This window comes from Sarcophilus harrisii, chromosome 1 (assembly GCF_902635505.1).
Source record: "Sarcophilus harrisii chromosome 1, mSarHar1.11, whole genome shotgun sequence".
Classification (NCBI taxonomy): domain Eukaryota; kingdom Metazoa; phylum Chordata; class Mammalia; order Dasyuromorphia; family Dasyuridae; genus Sarcophilus; species Sarcophilus harrisii.
The window spans coordinates 312,927,289-312,948,359 of NC_045426.1; the positions used below are offsets into that span (position 1 = coordinate 312,927,289).

At 37.6% G+C, this 21,071-nt stretch overlaps 1 protein-coding gene across 1 annotated transcript in view; it reads left to right on the forward strand.

Annotated features, from left to right (window-relative positions):
* The first annotated feature begins 9,046 nt into the window (after window positions 1-9,046).
* CDIP1 (cell death inducing p53 target 1) overlaps window positions 9,047-21,071 on the forward strand; it is a 53,142-nt gene continuing 41,117 nt past the window's right edge. The window contains exon 1 of the mRNA XM_031945291.1: window positions 9,047-9,630. The gene's annotated coding sequence lies outside the window, so the exon portion shown is untranslated. The remainder of the gene's footprint in view (window positions 9,631-21,071) is intronic.

Sequence of the window (21,071 nt, forward strand, 5' to 3'; positions counted from 1 at the left end):
CTAGCCAAAGTTTCAATTATAAAAAGAGGCAACTTGGCGCACTTCATTGCAGAGAGGCCAAAAGCAGGAATCATGGCAGGCCAAGGGACCTCCCTTGGATAGCTGCCTTCGAGGGACTCTCTGCTTGCTGAAAAGACATTCTCTTCACAGTGCCAACCTCCATTTCCCTAAAAGGACTTTGCCACTGAAGAAGTTAGTTTTTCTAGCAAAGCTGACTTCTCATCCACCAATAAACTTCCATTTTTGCCACCTAAAACTCTTTGGGTTCGTGAATTCTTTCATGAAGGACCTGCGCCCACCAAAAGAAGATTCCCACAACTCTCTGACTGCCACTACAAACCCATAACACGCATTACTATGTAAAATAACAATATTCCATGACGATCACACACCACAATTTATTCAGCTATTCCCCAATTGATAGGCAACTTCTCAATTTCCATTTCTTTGCCCTGAGAAGAGCAACTCTTTTCTTGGTGACCAAAAAGTGAAATCTAAGACAAGTATCCCCATACTGAGGAATGGTTAAATAATAAAAGAATGTAATGGTGAAATCATGTTATAAGAAGTAATGAAATGGACAGTTTCATAGGAAATGGGAAGACCTTTATCAATTGATGCAGAGTAAAGTGAACAGAATTAGAATATTTACAATGTAACACTATAGAGAAAAACAACTTTGAAAGACTTTATAACTTTGATAAATGAAGCAATAAATCACAAATTCAGAAAGCTTAAGATATGTCACAGAGACATTTTTGGATGTGGCTAATGAGAAAAACTTATTTTGTCAAACTATGTAGATATGTATTGAAGCTTGTGGTTCTTTTCTTTCACTTGGGAAAAGGGATTTTAAAAATATATATTATTTTAAAAATAAAATTTTAAAGTAAACATTTTAAAATAGAGGAAGAAAAAGATATAATTACTCTTCTTACCCAATTTTCCACTCTAACACTAGAAGTGTTAAAATAAAATATGGGTAATTACTTGGTGCGAATATTTATTACAGAAAGGATGATTGGTAAATACAGATTAGATTAAATGCTCTCTGAATTTTTTTCAATATCATATTCTGTGAAATCACTTTTATTTCAGTTTAGGAAATTTTAAAATTTAATTATGAATGTTGTTGCATCTCATGTTTTAGAAATGTGAATCTTCAGATGAAATACTACAGGAACATTCTCAGTTGGAGTTTAGAGCTACTGCTCCATATGGCTTTCCTACTCTCTTCCTTCCTGATCCCTCTTCTATGCTGAAGATCCTAACAAACCTCACCAATTTGTATAATTTTGCCAATCATAATTACTGCATGTGCAAAATTCCTTATTATTCCTTTTATTTGTTAACTTCCATTTTAGATAGTATAGAGGGAAACCAAACACTTCTGTTTAAATTTTTTTTATATTAGCAGAGTGATAGTGCTTTTTCTAGTAGAACTGGAATTGGTGAGAGAAGCAAAGGATTTAGGAAAGACAAACTATCTTCTGTTAGTTTCCACTTATAGCAATATGTCCCTAATCATTACTGCTTTAATTCAGGAGAATAGGCATCAATTTTTTTTTTTCCTCAAAAGAGAGAAATTAAGAAGAAGGTAGTGGTTTTTACTAAAGAAAAACCCTGAGGATAAAAGACTTCCTTTTTCGTACAGTTAAAAATGATGTGTTTTGGGTACAGCACCAAATAATGAGATTGATGTTCTGGCACCAAATATTAGAATATGATCATGTGAAGAATTCACAATGGCCATTCTCTTTAGCAAAGGGTAGGTTTATTTAGGAGGAGAAGTGAGAGACAAAATGAAGTACAATAAACATTAGGAGTGGTAAATATGACATAGAATTGGGAGAACATATGGTTAGTAAGAAAAAGGTTTTAACAATTAATGGAAAAGACAAGTTCTCTAGTAGAAGTCATGATTAACCAGGAGAAAGCGAATACACTATGAGGTCGGGGCAAACCATTGACTAGCAACCTAAATCCTAACAGAGATTTAGCATCTTAAGAGAGTTAATTAGCTGTAACAAGGAGAAAGACATCATGAGGCAAGGTGGGGGAATGAAAGGAAAAATACTATGAGGTATGGGGGAGAAGTGAGTAGAAAGACATCATGAGGCAGAATGTCATGAGAAGCTTAGCCTAAAAGGGGTTCAGCAAAGATGGAAAAGGCCATGAACCGATTTATAGAGGAAATTTAACTTCAGGAGTTTATCATAACTTGAATTTTTGACTCACACAGCAAGGTGAGGCTACCCACAACCTCTGCAGAGGGTAGGACTATAAGGTCCCTATCAGTGCCCTTCTCTGCTTGCCTCAGAGAGTACATTTTGTAGAGGGCTGCAGATAGTGGGGGAACTCTGGATAAGGTATAAGACCCTTCAGGCCAGAGGGAATCTGCTGATAAATGTCTGGTTTGGCTCCCCAACCCGCTTTGGTGTTCTCACCCTTCCTGAGAAGTCAAGGAGGGTGTGACCACCTGTGTTCTACTTGAAGCAAAGGATACTTACAGTCAAAAGATGTATTTACATATCAATAGGAAAGTGTTTATAGTTAGCACTTGCTCAGTGTGCTGCGATGACATAATGGTTCTCTAGTTGGCATATGCTTAGTGTGCTGTAATGATGTAATCATACCAAGGTATTTAAGGGCTGAGAGGACGTGAAATGAAGACACTGCATCTTTTACCATCCTGGTGGCACTCCTGCCTCCTTCACTCCTCCACTAAGATCAAGGACACGAGATGGTCCCAAGATCCTCTAGATAGCTAGTCTAGACATAACTTTTTGGCGCCCAATGTGGGGCACTGAAAGAGCACACTACAACATTTATCAGTACTTCAGGCTGTCTCTGCCAACCCCAACTAATGATCGAGGACTTCATCAAAAAGACTTCTCAACTCAGAATACACCATACTTGATCAATCTAGCTAATTTATAAACTAATATGGCTGAACTTTTCCTTCCCATTGCCTCCAAAATGTAATTCCTTCTCCCCATCTCTCTTCTATATACTTTTTTATATTTCTTTATGCTGAATTTAAGCATTTAAAAGAGCTATCAATGGCTAAGATGACAGGAAAAAATAATGATGATTATTGGAGGGGATGCGGGAAAACCGGGACATTGATGCATTGTTGGTGGAGTTGTGAACGAATCCAACCATTTTGGAGAGTAGTTTGGAACTATGCTCAAAAAGTTATCAAACTGTGCATACCCTTTGATCCAGCAGTGTTACTACTGGGATTATATCCCAAAGAGATCATAAAGAAGGGAATGGGACCTGTATGTGCACGAATGTTTGTGGCAGCCCTTTTTGTAGTAGCTAGAAACTGGAAACTGAATGGATGTCCATCAGTTGGAGAATGGCTGAATAAATTGTGGTATATGAATATTATGGAATATTACTGTTCTGTAAGAAATGACCAACAGGATGATTTCAGAAAGGCCTGGAGAGACTTACACGAACTGATGCTGAGTGAAATGAGCAGGACCAGGAGATCATTATATACTTCAACAACAATACTATATGATGACCAGTTTCTGATGGACCTGGCCATCCTCAGCAACGAGATCAACCAAATCATTTCTAATGGAGCAGTAATGAACTGAACTAGCTATACCCAGAAAAAGAACTCTGGGAGATGACTAAAAACCATTACATTGAATTCCCAATCCCTATATTTATGCACACCTGCATTTTTGATTTCCTTCACAAGCTAATTGTACAATATTTCAGAGTCTGATTCTTTTTGTACAGCAAAATAACGTTTTGGTCATGTATACTTATTGTGTATCTAATTTATATTTTAATATATTTAACATCTACTGGTCATCCTGCCATCTAGGGGAGGGGGTGGGGGGGTAAGAGGTGAAAAATTGGAACAAGAGGTTTGGCAATTGTTAATGCTGTAAAGTTACCCATGCATATATCCTGTAAATAAAAGGCTATTAAATAAAAAAAATAAATAAATAAAAATAAAAGAGCTATCAAGTAAGAGATGTGATCTTAAGTCTAGAAGGGCTTACAAGATAAGAATTTGAGATCCAGAACCTATCTTTGAAACTTTAACATTTTTTAAAGTGAATGTAAATGTATGATATTTTCCTTTTTAAAAATTTTATTCTTTTTTTAAATAACGCTTTTTATTTTCAAAACATATGCATAGATAATTTTCAACATTTACTTTGCAAGACTTTGTGTTCCAATTTTTTTTCTCTCTCCCTTTCCCCTAGATGGCAAGTAATTGTGATCTATACTCAGTTTCCACAGAGTTCTCTTTCTGGGTGCAGATGGTTCTCTCCATCACAAGTCTATTGGAATTGGCCTAAAATACCTCATTGTTTTAAAAAAAAAAAAAAAAAGCCATGTCCATCACAGTTGATCATCACATAATCTCATTCCTGTGTACAATGTTCTCTTGGCTCTACTCATTACCCTTAGCATAGTTCATGTAATTCTCTCCAAGTCTTTCTGAAATTATCCCACTGATCTTAACATTTGTTTTTAATCTAAGGAGGAGTCAGTTGGTCACTTAAAAAACATTATTAAGTGCTTACTACATACATGGCAAACATTGTGCTAAGCATTAGGAATATAAAGGCAAAAACAAATAACAAAAAAATACCACCAGACCTAAGCAAAACCCTGGAAATCTAAATTTCACAGCTTTTCAAGGATTGCACAATTTTTCTTAAATCTGAATTCTAACATTCTCTCTTCTGATAGTCCCTAAAATAGCAGACAGAAAGAACACAAGCCCTTCTTGATGGCTTCACCAGTTGTAAGACTCTTAGGTCCTCTAACTGATTCCTGAGCTGAAAATGGGGTTTGAGCTGAATCCTGAAGAAAGCTAGGGAGGCTGAGGTGAGGAGGGAGAACACTTCAAGACAAAGGACACAGAGATAAGTTGGAGAAATTGCAAATAGGTCAGTGTCCCTAGATCACTGAATTCACAGAGGAGGAGAAAGTATAAACAGGCTGAAAAGCAAGGAAATAAAAGATGGAAATTAACCAGTCCTATTTGCTATAGTTTTACCAGCAGATGGCATTGGCAGTAAAGCCTTTTTTACACATTAGGTTTGTTCTATTATTAACACACAATTGACACATCAACAAATTTTCAGAAAATTATGGGCTTTATATTTTAAAAGCTGACAAGTGGGCCCCTTGAGTTGATAACCTAACTAGAAGTGGGGAAGTTATAGGAGTTAAGAATCTTACAACTGGTAAAGGCATCAAGATGGGCTTGTGTTCTTCGTATCTGCTATTTTAAGGACTATCAGAAGAGAGGATGTTAGAACACAGATTTAAGGAAAATTGTACTTGTCACATATGAAATTCAATTACCATCTACTAAGTGCTTACTCTGTTCACTTATGCACAGTGTTGGGATTCAAAGACAAAAACATTCTTCCTTTAAGGAATTTACATGATGAGACTGGGGATGTGAGTAAAGAGAGAACTTAGTTAAATCCACAGCAATTTGAAAGAGCATTAATCATTTGAATAGGTGGGGAGAGGGTGTATCAGGGAAGCATCTGTAGAAGATGGTGTCTAGATTCAGCCTTGAATGAAAATTAAAATTTTGAAGGGCAGAGGAAGTATATTCCATCTGTCAGTGACAACTTATATAAATACATGGGAGAAGATGCAAGGTTGACTATAGACAACAAATGAGAATCCAGTTTGGCTAAAATGTTAAGTATGTGTAGGAGAGAATTGTCTTTCGTTCTCCAAAAGAACTATGACATCAGGGAGGTGTTGGCATGACATGCAAGTGAATTGGATTTAAGTGAGAATATGCTGTGTGAAGTCACCAGCTTCACTTTCTCCTCCAGAACTCTCTGGGTCCAGTTGCAAAATATAAATTAGGATGACTAGGAAATGTGAAACAAAGATGGAAAGATGAGGTGAAGGCAGATTGTGAAGAACTTGAAAAGTGAGACTGAATTTATATTTATTCTAGGAGAAATCAGGGGCAGAACTATAATTAGGTTAGGGTGATCAGGGATTTTTCTTAAGGTGCTGAAATTTAGAGGATATTGAAAACACCTGTACTCCTTCAGCAAGCAGAGAGTTGTTTGTGAGCTTAATGTATCCCTAGCAAGACAAATTAGAATAGAAAGCAATTAGATTTTCTTATTTTCTCCCATTTCCTCCTAGGGGCAGCACTCCACTGAGATCCTATCTAGAACCTCTCCTATCAAGCAGAATACATACTATTGCTTCAGTGGTGGCCTTCCTAGAAACCTCAATCTCAATATATCTAGAGGTTTCGGTCTGTGCAGTATCTTAAGTCTCTCTATTAATGCTGCTTTGCATCTAAGGTCCAAAGTCACTCTTAGAGGTTAGCGCAGAAAGGTGGGTTGTAGAAGTTCTAGGGAAGGGATAAGATAAAATAGATTTCAGATTCTCTTATTTGAAAGATGGAGAAAAGTTAGGTGGATGTAATGTTCTCTAATCTAAAATATAATCGTTCTCTGGGAGTAGGTTTCTTGGGGGACTTCTGGAGGCAGCCTTAGTTTCAAGTCAGTGTAATACTCACCTCAGATGCAGCCACCTGTTAAAGTCCAGATCCTTTATTGTCTATCTCATTCAAAATAGCCTGGTTAGCTTTCTTAGAGGCCTATCTCTCTCCTTGGTTCCAAGAGCTCTTCTTGCTAGTCCTTTAGCTCTTCCAGCTTCTGCCTCTAGCTCAACTCTGACTCCAAAGCCTCCAGCCAGCACAAAGGTTGAAGTTGGAATGAATCTGGCTCCTCCTCTGAGAGTGGGATTGTGGGTTCTCTCTGGGCTTGTGGGAGCTCCTGGACTGAATCCTGACTTGTGAATCTCCCAGAATCTCTAGTGGGCTTGTGGGCTCTCCTCTTTATATATCCTCTCTTAAAGGTGTGAACTCTAATGTGTGAACTCTCCCAAAGCTGTGAACTCTAAAGGTATGAACTAATGTGTGAACTCTCTTAAAGGTGTGAACTAAGTACATAAGCATTGTCTCTATTAATTCCAGTGACTTAGCACCTTGTTTCAAGTTCTGGCCCATAATGGGTGGAAAAAGGTTGAAGCCCATTTTCTTCCCAGATCCCATAATGCTCCTTCAAATATATAAGCTTGTGTTCCCTTTACTTCCTTCTACTTTGCAGGAGAAATAGATGTGTTAGTTTTATACTTCTAAATTTCCCATGATCGGGCAAAATTTAAGTGGCCCCATTTTATAAATTTAAGGGGTCACTAAAAAGAATGTTTCTATTGCCTTATCAAAAATAGGAAAGTTTGGAAGAAAGATGAGTTTAGTCAGCTTTGAGTTGTCCATAGATTGTTCATGTCCAGTATGCAGAACTGCAAGTTTGGGCTGGATATATAGACTTTTAAAGCATTTCAATAAAAATATAATTCAAAAAAAATTTTTTTTAAATCCCCCCAAAATAATTGGGAGTAAATGAGATAGCTTATGGAGGGAGATAAGTAATGTAAAGAAAATGTATGAAAAGAAATGAAAAAAAGATAAGTAATGTAAAGAAGATAAGAAACCTAAGACAGTCTTGAGGGAAAACTCACATATCAGGGCAGAGGATTAATTCAGCAAAGGAGGCTAAGAAGGAGTAGCACAATGCAATTTTCTTTTCATTTTTTAAATGTGTTTTATTTTTTCCAATTACATGTAAAGACAAATTTTAAATCTTTTTATAAAAAGTTTCAAGTTCCTAATTTTCTCCCTCCCTAAGACAGTGAGTTATTTGATATAGGTAATATATGTTCAGTCATGTAAGTCATATTTCTGTATTAGTCATGCAATGAAAGAATAAAAAAAAAAGAAAAAGAAAACCATGAAAAAATAAAGTGCAAATAGTATACTTCATTCAGTCTGCACTCAGATTTCATTAGTTCTTTCTCTGGATGTGGTAGCATTTTTCATTATGAGTCCTTTGGAATTGTCTTGAATCAGATCACTATTGCTAGCAATCGCTAAATCATTAGCAGTTAATTGTCATACTATGTTTCTCTTGGTTCTGCTGACTTCATTTTGTACATCTTTCCAGGCTTTTTTGAAAGCATCCAGCTCATCATTTCTTATTGTACAATAGTATTCCATCATGATTTTATAACACAACATGTTCAGCCATTCCCCGATGGGCGTCCCCTCAATTTCCAATTATTTGCCACCACAAATTTGCTATAGTTTTGCTATAGATTTACTATAAATATTTTTGTACATATAAGTTCTTTCACACCTTTTTAAAAAATCTCTTTGGGATACAGATCTGGTAGTAGTATTGCTGGATCAGATGGGTATGCAGTTGGACATAGCTCCAGATTGTTTTCCAGAATGGTTGGATCAGTTCACGACTTTGACATTACTGTCCGTTTACTACATATCCTCCAATATTTATCATTTTCCTTTTCTGTCATATTAGCCAATTTGATGAGTGTGAGGTGGAACCTCAGAATTGTTTTAATTTTCATTTCTCTTAACAATAGTGGTTTAGAGCATTTCTTCACATGACTGTAGCTAGCTCTGATTTCTTCATCTGAACACTGCTTGTTTGTAGCCTCTGGACATTTATCATTTAAGGAAGGTTTTGTATTTTTACAAATTTGACTGTTCTTCATATAGTTGAGAAATTATGGTACCTTACTTTTTAAGGTTAGATCCTACCTAGAGTTGGTCTCCAACATTTCTATAGTCAGTCAACAAAAATTTATTAAGTGTCTTACCACGAGCCAGCATTTATTGAGCACCAACTATATGTCAAGCACTGTCTTGGGAAGGACAATATAATTCTAAAATAATGCCGTTTTTCCAATGCACTTTCACAAGAGCTTATTAAGACATAAGAACGGCCCTATCATTCCCATTTTGTAGATAAGGTCACGGCGCATAGAGAATTCATTGTGATCTCCAAAGATCAAGATCACAGACGTTAACAGCTGGGACCTCTCCTCCGGGTATTTGGAGGCAGGGAGGCTCGGGGGGAGGGGCTATCCTTGGCATCGGGCCGAGGCGGCCTCCATGGGGTCCGCCTACGTTGCTACCACACGCCCCGCCCACTAGCAGCCGATGCCTCCGGGGAGCCGTGGCTGGGGGTTGTTCTGGCCCCCGTTGCCCTCCTTTTCCGGGGACTCTCCCTGGCGGCCGCAGCGGGGTAGGCTAGGCTAGGCTGGAGCATCACTCTGCCACCGACCCGGTAATTTACGCGTTTTCCGCCACACGCCTCGCAGTCACTCAGGGAGGGCGAGGGGGAGGGCCTGTCCAAGATCTAGCCTCCTCTAGGCCAGAAGACCCAGCCCCGTCACCAGGCCAAAGAACTCCGCGGGAGGGGGCGTCGCGAGACCGGGCGCATCACGTGCTGCGAACTTGCGGCTCGCCTCGTCCTCCTCCTTTCCCTCCTCCTCTTTCTCCTCCTCCTCCCTGCTCTCCCATCCCCTCTCTCGCCTCGCGCTGGAGCGCTGACCTAATGGCCCCGCCCACTGAAGTGACGTCGAAAGCCTCGCCCCTTTTTTCCTCTTCTCCAGCTAAACAGCTATTGACCCAGGAGGTGAGAATCGCTGCTGACCGTTGAGGCTGCGCTTGAGCCTCGTCTCCTCGTCGCCTCCCCTTTCTCGGGGGCTGTTGCAGGGACTCGGCCAGCCCGGGTAGGTAGCGTCCCGGGCCGCGGTGGGTTCCTTCGGCGGGCGCTCGGGGCTTCCCCGTCCCCCCTCCCCCCCTCGGGAGACTCTAGCCCGCCCGGGCGGCCCCGCCGGGTCGCGCCGTCCGCCTCGGGGGGGGGCGTAACAAGTAGTGGGGGAGGGGGAAGCGCTTAATTCTCGTGGCGCTTTAAGGCCGCTGTCCCTTAGTTGCTCCCGCGCCGCGGTTCCGGGCTGTCCTGCAGCGCCCGGAAAACAGGGAGGCCTTGGGGAGAGCGGAGTACCCGCCGATCCTTGCCTGCGCACCCTTCTCTGTGCCCCGGGGCCCCGCCGCCTGGCTGCCTCTGGGCTCCGAGTGCGCGTCGCTATGTGTGCGGAGGCTTCGTCCCGAGCATCTGTGGCTGCTGCTGTTCCCATTTTTCAGCCAAATAGGAGGAGGAGGGAGAGGTGTCGCTGTTGTCGGAGGCAGACCGCTGTATAAATTGGGGGGAGGGAGGAGTCTGTAATAGAGTGATTTCGTCGTGGCGGCGGTGTATTAGCCCCCCACCAAACTGGGAGTTAGCATACCTGGGTTCAGCCCTGGCTGCCGCTCCTAGGTGTGACCTTGAGGAAGTGTCTGCCCCTGTCTGGCCATACTTGCTTGTAATGACATCGCCGGCTGGCCCCCCACTCGCCTCCGAGTAGGACCCGGGGCAGGGTACATCTATAAATCAAGGGTTTGAATGGGATGATTTTTAAGCACCTAGTTCCAAAATCGTCTGATTCTATTCAATAAAAAACATTTATCAAGTGGAAGGCGTTCTGTCAGGTGCTGGAAATATAAAGATGAAAAGTGACAAAGTGTCCCCTTCAAGAAACTTAGATTCTTTTGGGAGAAGATGTCACAAATAAATGACTAAATGGCCTTGATATGAGGGAGAATTTTAAAGTGCTATAATGGCAGTTCTTTTGTGACGATTTTAATTTGTCCAGACTTATTTTTGATGTTACATTTGAGTCTTTTTTTCATGGGCAGTTGTAGTCGGGAAGGAATTTTGGGAAATTAGCTGAGGTTTGCAGAAAACTTTCCTGTTATAATTTGAAGAATGTTATAAGAAAGTGCATTCATTTTAGTCAAGGCTGAGAACAATATCTTTACAAGTTGAATAAAGAACGTGTTGCTTCATGTAGTATTATTTGTATTTGTGTAGTATATTATAACTTTCAGCATTTTTTCACAAAAAAATCTTTTATTTCATGTTCTTACTGGCTTTTTGCGTTGACGGTCATATTCGCAAATCTTCAAGTATTCTTTTTTTTCAGTGACTGGCATGTGGCTTTACACTCTTCCATTTCTAACCTTTCCCTTGCTATCAATATGAGCCAATTTAGTATTGCTATTGATGATTCAACAAATATTCTGACTTTTTTCTTTCTCAACCATCTTACTTCCCATGACCTCTGTTCTATCTTGGTTTGTAACTTAGACTTCACTATCACTCACAACTGTTAAATTTTCAAACTTGTGAACATTGAGATCCCCTGACTAGTTTTCTGCATATTTCCACCTCTAATCACTGTTGCAGTCCTTCTGTACCTATTTTTCTCCTTTTCTTTTCTTTGACTTTTATTTCTTAACTTTCCCTATTCTTAATCTGTCACCCTTGTTCTTTTCATTTCCCTTCCATTTTCTCTTCCATAGTCCTGAATCTAGTTTATTGCTTTAGCAATATATTCTCTTTTTTTTTTTTTTTTTTTTTTAATTTTTTATTTAATAGCCTTTTATTTACAGGATATATACATGGGTAACTTTACAGCATTAACAAGCAATATATTCTCTTCCACATTTAAAACCCTTGCCCCTTCCACGTCTTGGCGATTCATTCCCTGTTCTCATCCTGCCTTTTTTCTTTTTTCTTTCTTTTTTTAAATATATGCAAAGATAATTTTCAACATTCACCCTTGCAAAACCTTGTGTTCCAAATTTTTCTCCTTCCCTTCCTACCAACCCCTTTCCCTACACAGCAAATAATGTAATGTAGGTTAAACATGTGCATGCAGTTCTTCTAAACATATTTCCACATTTATCATGCTGCACAAGAAAAATGAGATCAAAAAGGGAAAAAAATGAGAAAGAAAAAACAAGCAAGCAAGCAACAACAAAAGAATTGGTGAAAATACTATGTTGTGATTCACATTCAGTACCCATAGCCCTTTCTTTGAATGTGGATGGCTCTCTCCATTAAAAGCTTTTAGAATTGCCTCATTGCTGAAAAGAGACAAGTTCATTATATTTGATCATTACATAATCTTGTTTTAGCTATATACAATGTTCTCAGTTCTACTCACTTCACTTATCATCAGTTCATGTAAGTCTCTCCAGGCCTTTCTGAAATCATCCTGCTGATTGTTTCTTATTGAGTAATAATATTCCATAACATTCATATACCATAATTTATTCAGCTATTCCCCAGCTGATGGGCATCCACTCAGTTTCCACTTATTTGCCATTAAAAAGGGCCGCTATAAAAATTTCTGCACATGTGAGTCCTTTTCCCTTTTTTGTGATCTCTTTGTCATACCAAACCAGTACAGACACTGCTGGATCAAAGGGGAAACACAGTTTGATACCCCTTTGGACATAGTTCCAAATTGCTCTCCACAATGGTTAAATCAGTTCACAACTTCACCAACAATGTATTAGTATCCAAGTTTTTTCACATCCCCTCCAACATTTATCATAGTCTTTTCCTTTCATTTTAGCCAATCTGAGAGGTGTGAAGTGGTACTTCAGACTTGTCTTAATTTGCATTTCTCTAATCAATACTGATTTTCATATGATTAGAAATGGCTTTAATTTCATCTGAAACTTGTTCATATTCTTGGACCATAGATCAGTTGGAGAATGGATTGTATTATAAATTTAAGTCAATTCTTTATGTATTTTAGAAATAAGATCTTTTATCAGAACCTTTGGATGTAAAAATTTTAACAACTTTTTACTACATAAACCTTGGGAATTAAGTGCTTAGAACATATTGTTCATTAAATGTTTTTTGCACAGAAGCATTTTTGAGACAATTTTAATTAAGCTCTGCATTTGTTTAGCTATCCATTTAGTAATTGAACCACAAGTGATTTATTAAGTGATACCTGTGGGTCTGGCACTATGCTAAGAACTAACACAAAAACCCCTCAGCCCTCTAAAAGAAACAAACAAAAAAACTCCAATCCACATCTGCTCTCAAAAAGTTCACATTAGAATGAGGAAGACTACTTGTAAATTAATAGCAGGAGGAATAGGAATCCTAGGGAAAAGGTATTAGCAGAAAAGGGGAGGGAGAGTAGGGCAAAGAACAGGAAGCAAGAAAAGCTTTCAGAAAATGTTTGCACTAAGTCTTGAAGGAAACTAGGAATGCCAAGAAGCTGAGATAAGAAGAGAGAGTGTTCCAGGCATATAGAAAGGTACAAAGATGGGAGATGAGTTGGGTTTGAAGAACAGCAAGTGGAAGCATACTGCTGGATCATGGACTGAATAGAGGAGAAGTGAAGTGTTGGGAATACTAGAAAGGTAGGAAAAAGCCATGTTGTGAAGCACCTTAAATGCCAAATAAAAAACTAATAGGAAGATAACTTTGACAGCTAATATGGATATGGATAAGAAGATATGTATGAGGGATATTGTGGAGGTAGAAGCAAGGATTTGGCAAGCAAATGTGAGGTAAATGAGACTGAAGAGTTGGGGATGATTCTTAGTTTGGTGAGGAGGAGGAGGATGCTGCCATTGGCAGTAAGAGGAAAGTTGGAAAGAGAGGAAAGTTTTGTATGAAGTATGCTAATTTTACGTTATCATGGGGATATATATAGGTAGAAATGTCCAATGGTAGTTGGAAATATAAGTATCTAAGAAGAGAGCCTTAGGCTTGACATGCAGATTTGCAAATTATCTGCATAGATATAATTGAGCCATTGAAGGCTGATGAGATCACCAAGAGATAGTATAAAGAGAAAAGAGAAGAGGGCCCAGGACAGACATTTAGGGAATCCTCAAGGTTAGTGGATATGATTTGGATGATTCAGCAAAGGAACTTGAGGAGTAGCCAGGCAAGTAAGGAGAAAAAGCAAGTGAGCATTATTAAAAAAACTGAGAAGAAAAAGAAAAGAAACACAGAGAGGAGAAAAATTCTGAAGGAGTTAGTGTAGAGAAGAGGATTGAAGATTAAGCAAAGGCTATTAGATTAGGGGGGATAGTTTATTAATAACTTTGGCAAGAGCAATTTCAGTTGAATGAAGTGGGAAGCCAGATCATACATGGTTTAGAAGATACTTAAAGGAAAGGAAATGGAGGCATTGAATAGATACTCTTTTCAAGGAGTTTAGCCAATATGGGAAAGAAGACTATGGATTAATATCTCACAGAAATAGTAAAATCAAATAAGAATTTTTTTTAAGATGGGGGAGACCTCATGGACATGCTTATAGGCAGTATGGAAAAAGCCAGTAGATTTGTTCAAGACAGAAATTTTGAGAGACAGAGTAACAAACACAGTCCATTTATTTATTTTTAATTAAAGTTTTTTCTTTTTTTTTTTTTTTAATGCTGAGGCAGTTGGGGTTAAGTGACTTGCCCAAGGTCACACGATTAAGAAGTAGTAAGTCTGAGGTCCGATTTGAACTCGGATTCTCCTGATTTCAGGGCTAGTGCTTCATCCACTGTGCCACCTAGCTGCCCCAAAGCTCTTTATTTTCAAAACATATGCATGAATTTGGAACTATACCCAAAGAGTTAATCAAACTGTGCATATCTTTTGACCCTGCAATGTTTCTACTGGGATTATATCCCAAGGAGATCTTAAAGGAGGGAAAGGGACCCACATGTGCAAAAATGTTTGTGGCAACCCTTTTTGTAGTGGCAAGAAACTGGAAACTGAGTGGATGTGCATCAATTGGGGAATGGCTGAATAAATCATGGTATATGAATGTTATGGAATATTATTGTTCTGTAAGAAACAACCAGCAGGATGATGTCAGAGAGGCCTGGAGAGACTTACATGAACTGATGCTGAGTGAAATGAGCAAAATCATACACTTCAACAACAATATTATATGATGATCAATTCTGATGGACGTGGCTTTCTTCCACAATGAGATGATTCAAACCAGTTCCATTTGTTCAGTGATAAAGAGAACCATATATACCCAGAGAGAGGACCATGGGAACTGAGTATGGACCACAACATAGCATTCTCACTCTCTTCTGTTGTTTGCTTGCATTTTGTTTTCTTTCCAGTATTTTTTTTCTTCTTTCTTGATCTAATTTTTCTTATGCAGGAAGATAACTGTATACATATGTGTACATATATTGGATTTAACATGTATTTTAACATTTAACATGTATTGGACTACCTGCCATCTAAGGGGTGGGGGTAGAGGGAAAAATTTGGAACAGAAGGTTTTGCAAAGGTCGGTATTGAAAAATTACCCATGCATATATTTTGTAAATAAAAAGCTTTAATAAAAATTTTTTAAACAAACATCAATGGATAATTTTTCAACATTAACCCTTGAAAAAGGTGTTGTTCCAATTTTCTCCCCCCTTCCCCTATTCCCTCCCCTAGATGGCAAGTAATCCAATATATGTTAAACATGGTAAAAATATAGGTTAAATATAGGTTAAACGCATGCATACATATTTATACGGTTATCTTGCTGCACAAGAAAAATCAAATCAAACCAGAAAAAAAAAAAAGAGAAGAAAAATAAAATGCAAGCAAATAACAACAAAAGGAATGAAGACCAGTTCCCATGATCTTGTGATGAAGAGAGCCATCTACACCCAGAAAGAGAACTGTGGGGATTGAATGTGGGATTGCAGCATAGTATTTTCACTCTTTTTGTTGTTGTTTGCTTGCACAATCCATTTATTAGCAAGGTTAACAATTGACAATAAATGGGGATTAGTGGCTTCTCTCTATAACCAAAGATGCAAAGTTAGGGATAATAGGAGTCGTATTGAGCAACACAGGATTGTCTTATTGGCTAGATGTTTCTATGAGGAGGTGGGATATGTGTCTTGAAGTAAGTTGTAAGAAGACATGAAGGGGGTAGGTTATAAAGATCTTAGAATGTTAAGCAGGGTGTCGGTTCCTTGAAGCAATAAGGAGCCATTGGAGTTATTGAGGAAGAGGATGATGGGATCCCACTTGTGCTTTAGGAACATCACTAGTTGCTGAATGGAAGGTGGATTAGAGTGGAGAAAGACATGAGGCAGGCAGTCACACCAGCAGGTGTATGTAAAGTGATGAGAGCCTTCACTAGAATGGTGACATTGTTAGAGGAGAGAAGAATGTGTGGGGAAGATGTTGCAAAGGTGAAACCCACAAGCTTTGGCAACACTAACAGCTTGTATATGAAGGATGGGAGATAGTGAGAAATGCAGAATTACTCCTAGGTTGTAAGCCTAAGGCACTAGAAGGATGGTGTTGCCCTCTACAGTAGTAGGGAAGAAGAAAAGGAGGAAGGTTTAGGGGGAAATATTTAGCTAGTTGCAAATCTTGCTGTTGCTGCCTTACCACAACTTTCATGACCATATTCACTTATCCCACATTAGTTTAAGCCTAAGCACCTTTTGGCCTACTCTCCTAGTTGGTATCCCTGCCCAATCTACTACTGTAGTCCATCTTCTACCCAACTGCCAAAGAGGTTTTCTTTAAATGCAGATCTGACCATATTTTTCCTTTATTCAAAGAAATTCCAGTGGCCTCAGTTCCCTATTGCCCCTGGATAAAATATAAACTATCCTCTTTACCTTTTGAAGCGCTTTACAAGTTGGCCCCAACACATCCTATTTTTCTTATGTATCAGTCCCCAAGATGGCCTTGGACCAAGAATAGGGATGGATCATAATAAAAGCAAAGAGCAAATTTTAAAAATGTGGTGTCTTTTTTTAAAATTGTGAACTTAAAAAAACCCCACAAATTTTTGTCATTTATTTTTACACTGCCTGCATTTCCCCTGTATTCCTTCCTCTCTCCTCTTCCAGAGATAAAAGAAAAAAAGGAAAAAATCAGAAATAATGTACATTCAAAAAAATATGAAAATATATTCAGTGTTCCACACTTGTGTGGAAGTCTGTTTAGGGAATCCTCCCTCCACAAAAGAATAGAGGTAGAAATCTTCTAATATCTCTTCTTTGAGACACACTTGTTTTGCAATTATTTTATCTATTTACATTATGATAATCATTGCACTTATTGTTTTCTTCTGCCTATTTCATTGTTTATTAGCTAATGTTTTTCCATGTCCTCCTTTGTATTTGTGATATTCATCATTTTTTACAGCATGGTAATATTTCATTACATTCATATACCATAATTTGTTTGGCCATTCCCCTGTCAATTAGCATCTTTGTTTCTAATTTGCAAAGAATAGATCTAATAATAGTGAGAAGCAGAAGGATAAGTTGTCTTTAAAGAGTAGAGCATTTTCTCTCTGAAAGAACCTCTGTATAGGTTGGAAGTTAAATGGCCTCCTAAAAAACTCAAAATTAAAAGTAGCTCTTCTTGGTTAAGTTAACCCATTCTCATTCTTCTAGTTCTTCTTTTGCAGATTTAAAATTTTTATATTTATTCAATAAATATTCGAAAGCCAAGTAGATTTATAATATCATGGGGAATATGCAAAAAAAATCTTAAAATCCAGCTAAATTTTAATTCTTTTTTAAAATAGTATTTTATTTTTCTAAATACATGCAAAGACAGTTTTCAGCATTCATTTATGCAAAATAATCCTGTAGAGGTTTAACATCTTCAATTCTTCTAAACATATTTCCATATTCATCATTTTGCATGAGAAAAATCGAATCAAAAGAGAAAAAACCATAAGAAAGAAAAAAAAAAGGCCCAAGCAAGCAAACAACAAGATGAAAATACTGTTTTGATCTACCTTCAGTCTCCATAGTTTTCTCTCTGGATGTGGATAGCACTTTCCATCCCAAGTTGCTGGAATTGCCTTGGAGTCACCTTATTGTTAAAAAGAGCCAAGTCCATCCCAGCTGTAGATGTTACTTTTTTTTAATTAAAGTTTTTTATTTTCAAAATATATGCATGGATAATTTTCAACATTCACCTTGCAAAGCTTTTGTGTTCCATATTTTTTCCCTCTTCTTCCCTGCCCCAGACAGCAAGTAATCCAGTATATGTTAAACATATGCAGTTCTTCTATATGTATTTCCACAAATATCATGCTGCATAAGAAAAATCAGGGCAAAAAGGAAAAAAAAAGAAAAAAAAAAAGAGAAAGAAAACAAAATACAAACAAACAACAAAAAGCATGAAAATGCTATGTTGGGATCCACACTCAGTCTCTACAGCCTTCTCTCTGGGTGTAAATAACTGTCTTTATCACAAGACTATTGGAACTAGTCTCATTGTTGAATAGAGCTATGTAGAGCCCATCAGAATTGATCATTGTATAATCTTGCTTTGTATAATGATCTCCTGGTTATGCTCACGGCAGTTTTTGTAAGTCTTTTCAGGCTTCTCTGAAATCATCCTGCTGATCATTTCTTACAGAAACAATATTCCATGACATTCATATATCATAACTTATTCAGCCATTCTCCAACTGATGGGCATCCACTCAGTTTCCAATTTCTTGCCATTTAGATCTTACTCTTAAAATCCAGACATAGTGCTAGGATAGGGACTTTAGAGATCATCTAATCTAACCCCTTCGTTTTATCATAAAGAAACTGAGACTCAAGGAAATGAAAATAAAGTCATAGTGGGTTAGTGGCACAGCCTTACTTAAAAAAGCATTTCCACCATCTAATTTTAGGGCAGTTTGCATATTTTCTTTTGTAGCTTGGGATACAAGGCATTACATGCAACAGTTTAAAAAGAAAATACTAGGAAGTATATATTTAAAAAGAAAATACTAGGAAGTATATATTTAAAAAGAAAATACTAGGAAGTATATATTAAGTGCCATATATTAATGCCAACAAGACCTAGAATAATTCAAGAAGAAGAATGTTAATTTCTTTTTATGATAGGATAGTAGATTAGCACAATCCCAGTAATGGACTATGTAGGCTGTTAGGGATCCATTGCAGAAGTTTTATCACCAAAAATGTTAACTACTGGGTGATGAATTTTTTTGGGGGGTGGAGGGTAGTGGGAAACCATAGCAATTCATGAAAACAATTTACTAAAAATTAAGGGAATAATAAGGGAGAAGCACTAAGATTTTAGAGAAATGCTGTAGACAGAATATCTCTTAAGCTCATTACAACAATTGAAAAAGTCTCTTATAGTATTCTCATGGACAAAATGGAGAAATGATAACTCATGGTTCAGTTATGGAGTTAAGTTGTCCACTGAATCCAAAAATAAATGGATCTTTGTGCCTAATGTATAGTGATATGCTACATGGTTCATGGTTCTTCGATTCTATCATGTTCAATTTTTTTTTTTTTTAAATCAGTGACTTGGATTATATAGAAAACATGCTTAACAAACCTGATGTAACACAAAACTGGAATGGATAGCTGACATTAGATGAAAGAGGATATAAAAACATCTTGGATTAACAAAACAAATTTAATATTTTATGATAATTTTTTATGGTAAAATCACATTCCATTAGCATGGTTTCTTATAACAAAGAAAAAACCCAGACAAAATCAATTGCCACAAGGACTGTGTCTGACAGCATATGCAATAATCTGTCCTCTTCCCCTAGACTCTCATTTTTGGATTATCTGAAAAACCTGTGTTAAAAGATGTGGTGTTCTCTTCTTTTGTATAATGTGATGGTTCTCTCTGGGAGCAGGTTTCTTGGGGAGGTTTTCTGGAGGCAGCCTTCGTTTCATTTAAAAGTAATAATCACTTCAAATACAGGCAGCTGATAAAATCCAAACATTTATTTCTTATCTCTTTGCTTGGGCCCAGGTAGCTTTCTTAGAGGTCTATCTCTCTGCTTGGTTCCAAGAGCTCTTGCAGCTTGTCCTTTGCCTCTGCTTTCTTCAGCCTCCAGCCAGCACAAAGGTGGAAGATGGAATGAATCTGACTTCACCTTCGAGAGTGGGCTTGTGGGCTTCTGTATCTCCCAGAGTGCTCTTTGGCCTTGAGAGCTTCTTGCTTATATGCTGTATACACCAATCATTATATCACTGGGAAAGCATTATTTATTGTAGGATTAAATCAATGCTAAACTAGATTTAACCATTGTCTCCTCATTTCCACTTAGTACCTTGTTTCAAGTTCTGGCCCAAAACATCTCCTCGTAGGATCAGATCAATCATACTGGACCATGCTAAATTAGATAATTATTGTCTCTATCAACTCTAATGAGTTAACGCTTTGTAAGGATTCCAACAAAAAGAACTATTTAAAATTTGTGTTATGTTTGAGGCCACTGGGGATTGTACCATATAAACTTTTTAATGCATTTGAAAGGAAAACTCCTTGAATGTCCCCAGGCACCCAAATGTCTTCTTGGAATTAGAGATATAGATAAATGTACCAATTTTATCCCTGTTGATTTGCTAAGGACTGAGGATGTTGCATCATTTAAAAATGTATAAAAAGAGACAATTTTGATTATATTCTCAAATTGTGAACTCTTAACATTGTCTCTCAGACTCTAACAAGGACCCCTTGTGTAATTCAGGCCTCAGGAATTTCCACGTACGCTGGCAGAAATAGAAAATATAAAATGTTCTGCCCTTAAAAAAAAAAAAAGTGAATATACAATGAAAACAAAAGGCATCTATTAGAAAGAAACATAAAATAATAGTGTAAGTATAGGATGAGGGAGCAGTTGATGTAAAAAATATTTAGAGGTTTTAGTCGAGTTTCAGATCAATATGTCAGCAATGTGTCATGGCTACTTCCAAAAACTAATGTAATCTTAGGCTACATTCATAAAATCTAGTGTCCAGGAAAAAAGAAGTTGATAGTATTGATGTACTCTATATTGGCTTAACCAAATCTAGAATATTGTGCTTAGTCTAGACATTACATATTCAAAGGGAACATTGACAAATTGGAAAGGACATTTAAAATGATGAGATTTAGAATCATGCCATATAAAGGGACTAGGGATTACCCTAGAGAAGAGAGAACCTGATAGTGGTCTTTTAAAATGCCTTTTGGAAAGGAGATTATATTTGTTCTATGGATACTGCTGCCTATTGGTGAAAAGTTAAATATAAGGACTTATATGGACAAAAATTAAAACAGGAAATTACACTTCTGAATTGCTTAGAAATTTCAGAGCTCAGTAGTACAGTATAACATGTGTTTTGAGTGGCTGACAGTGAATATGATAGTCCTGATTTAAGAATGACTACTTACACCTCCAAAGGACTGATGATGAAAAGAGTACCACCTACTGACTGATAATGGGACTCATGATACAGATTGAGATACATATTTTGTGAAATGGTTATTGTGTGTATTTATTTC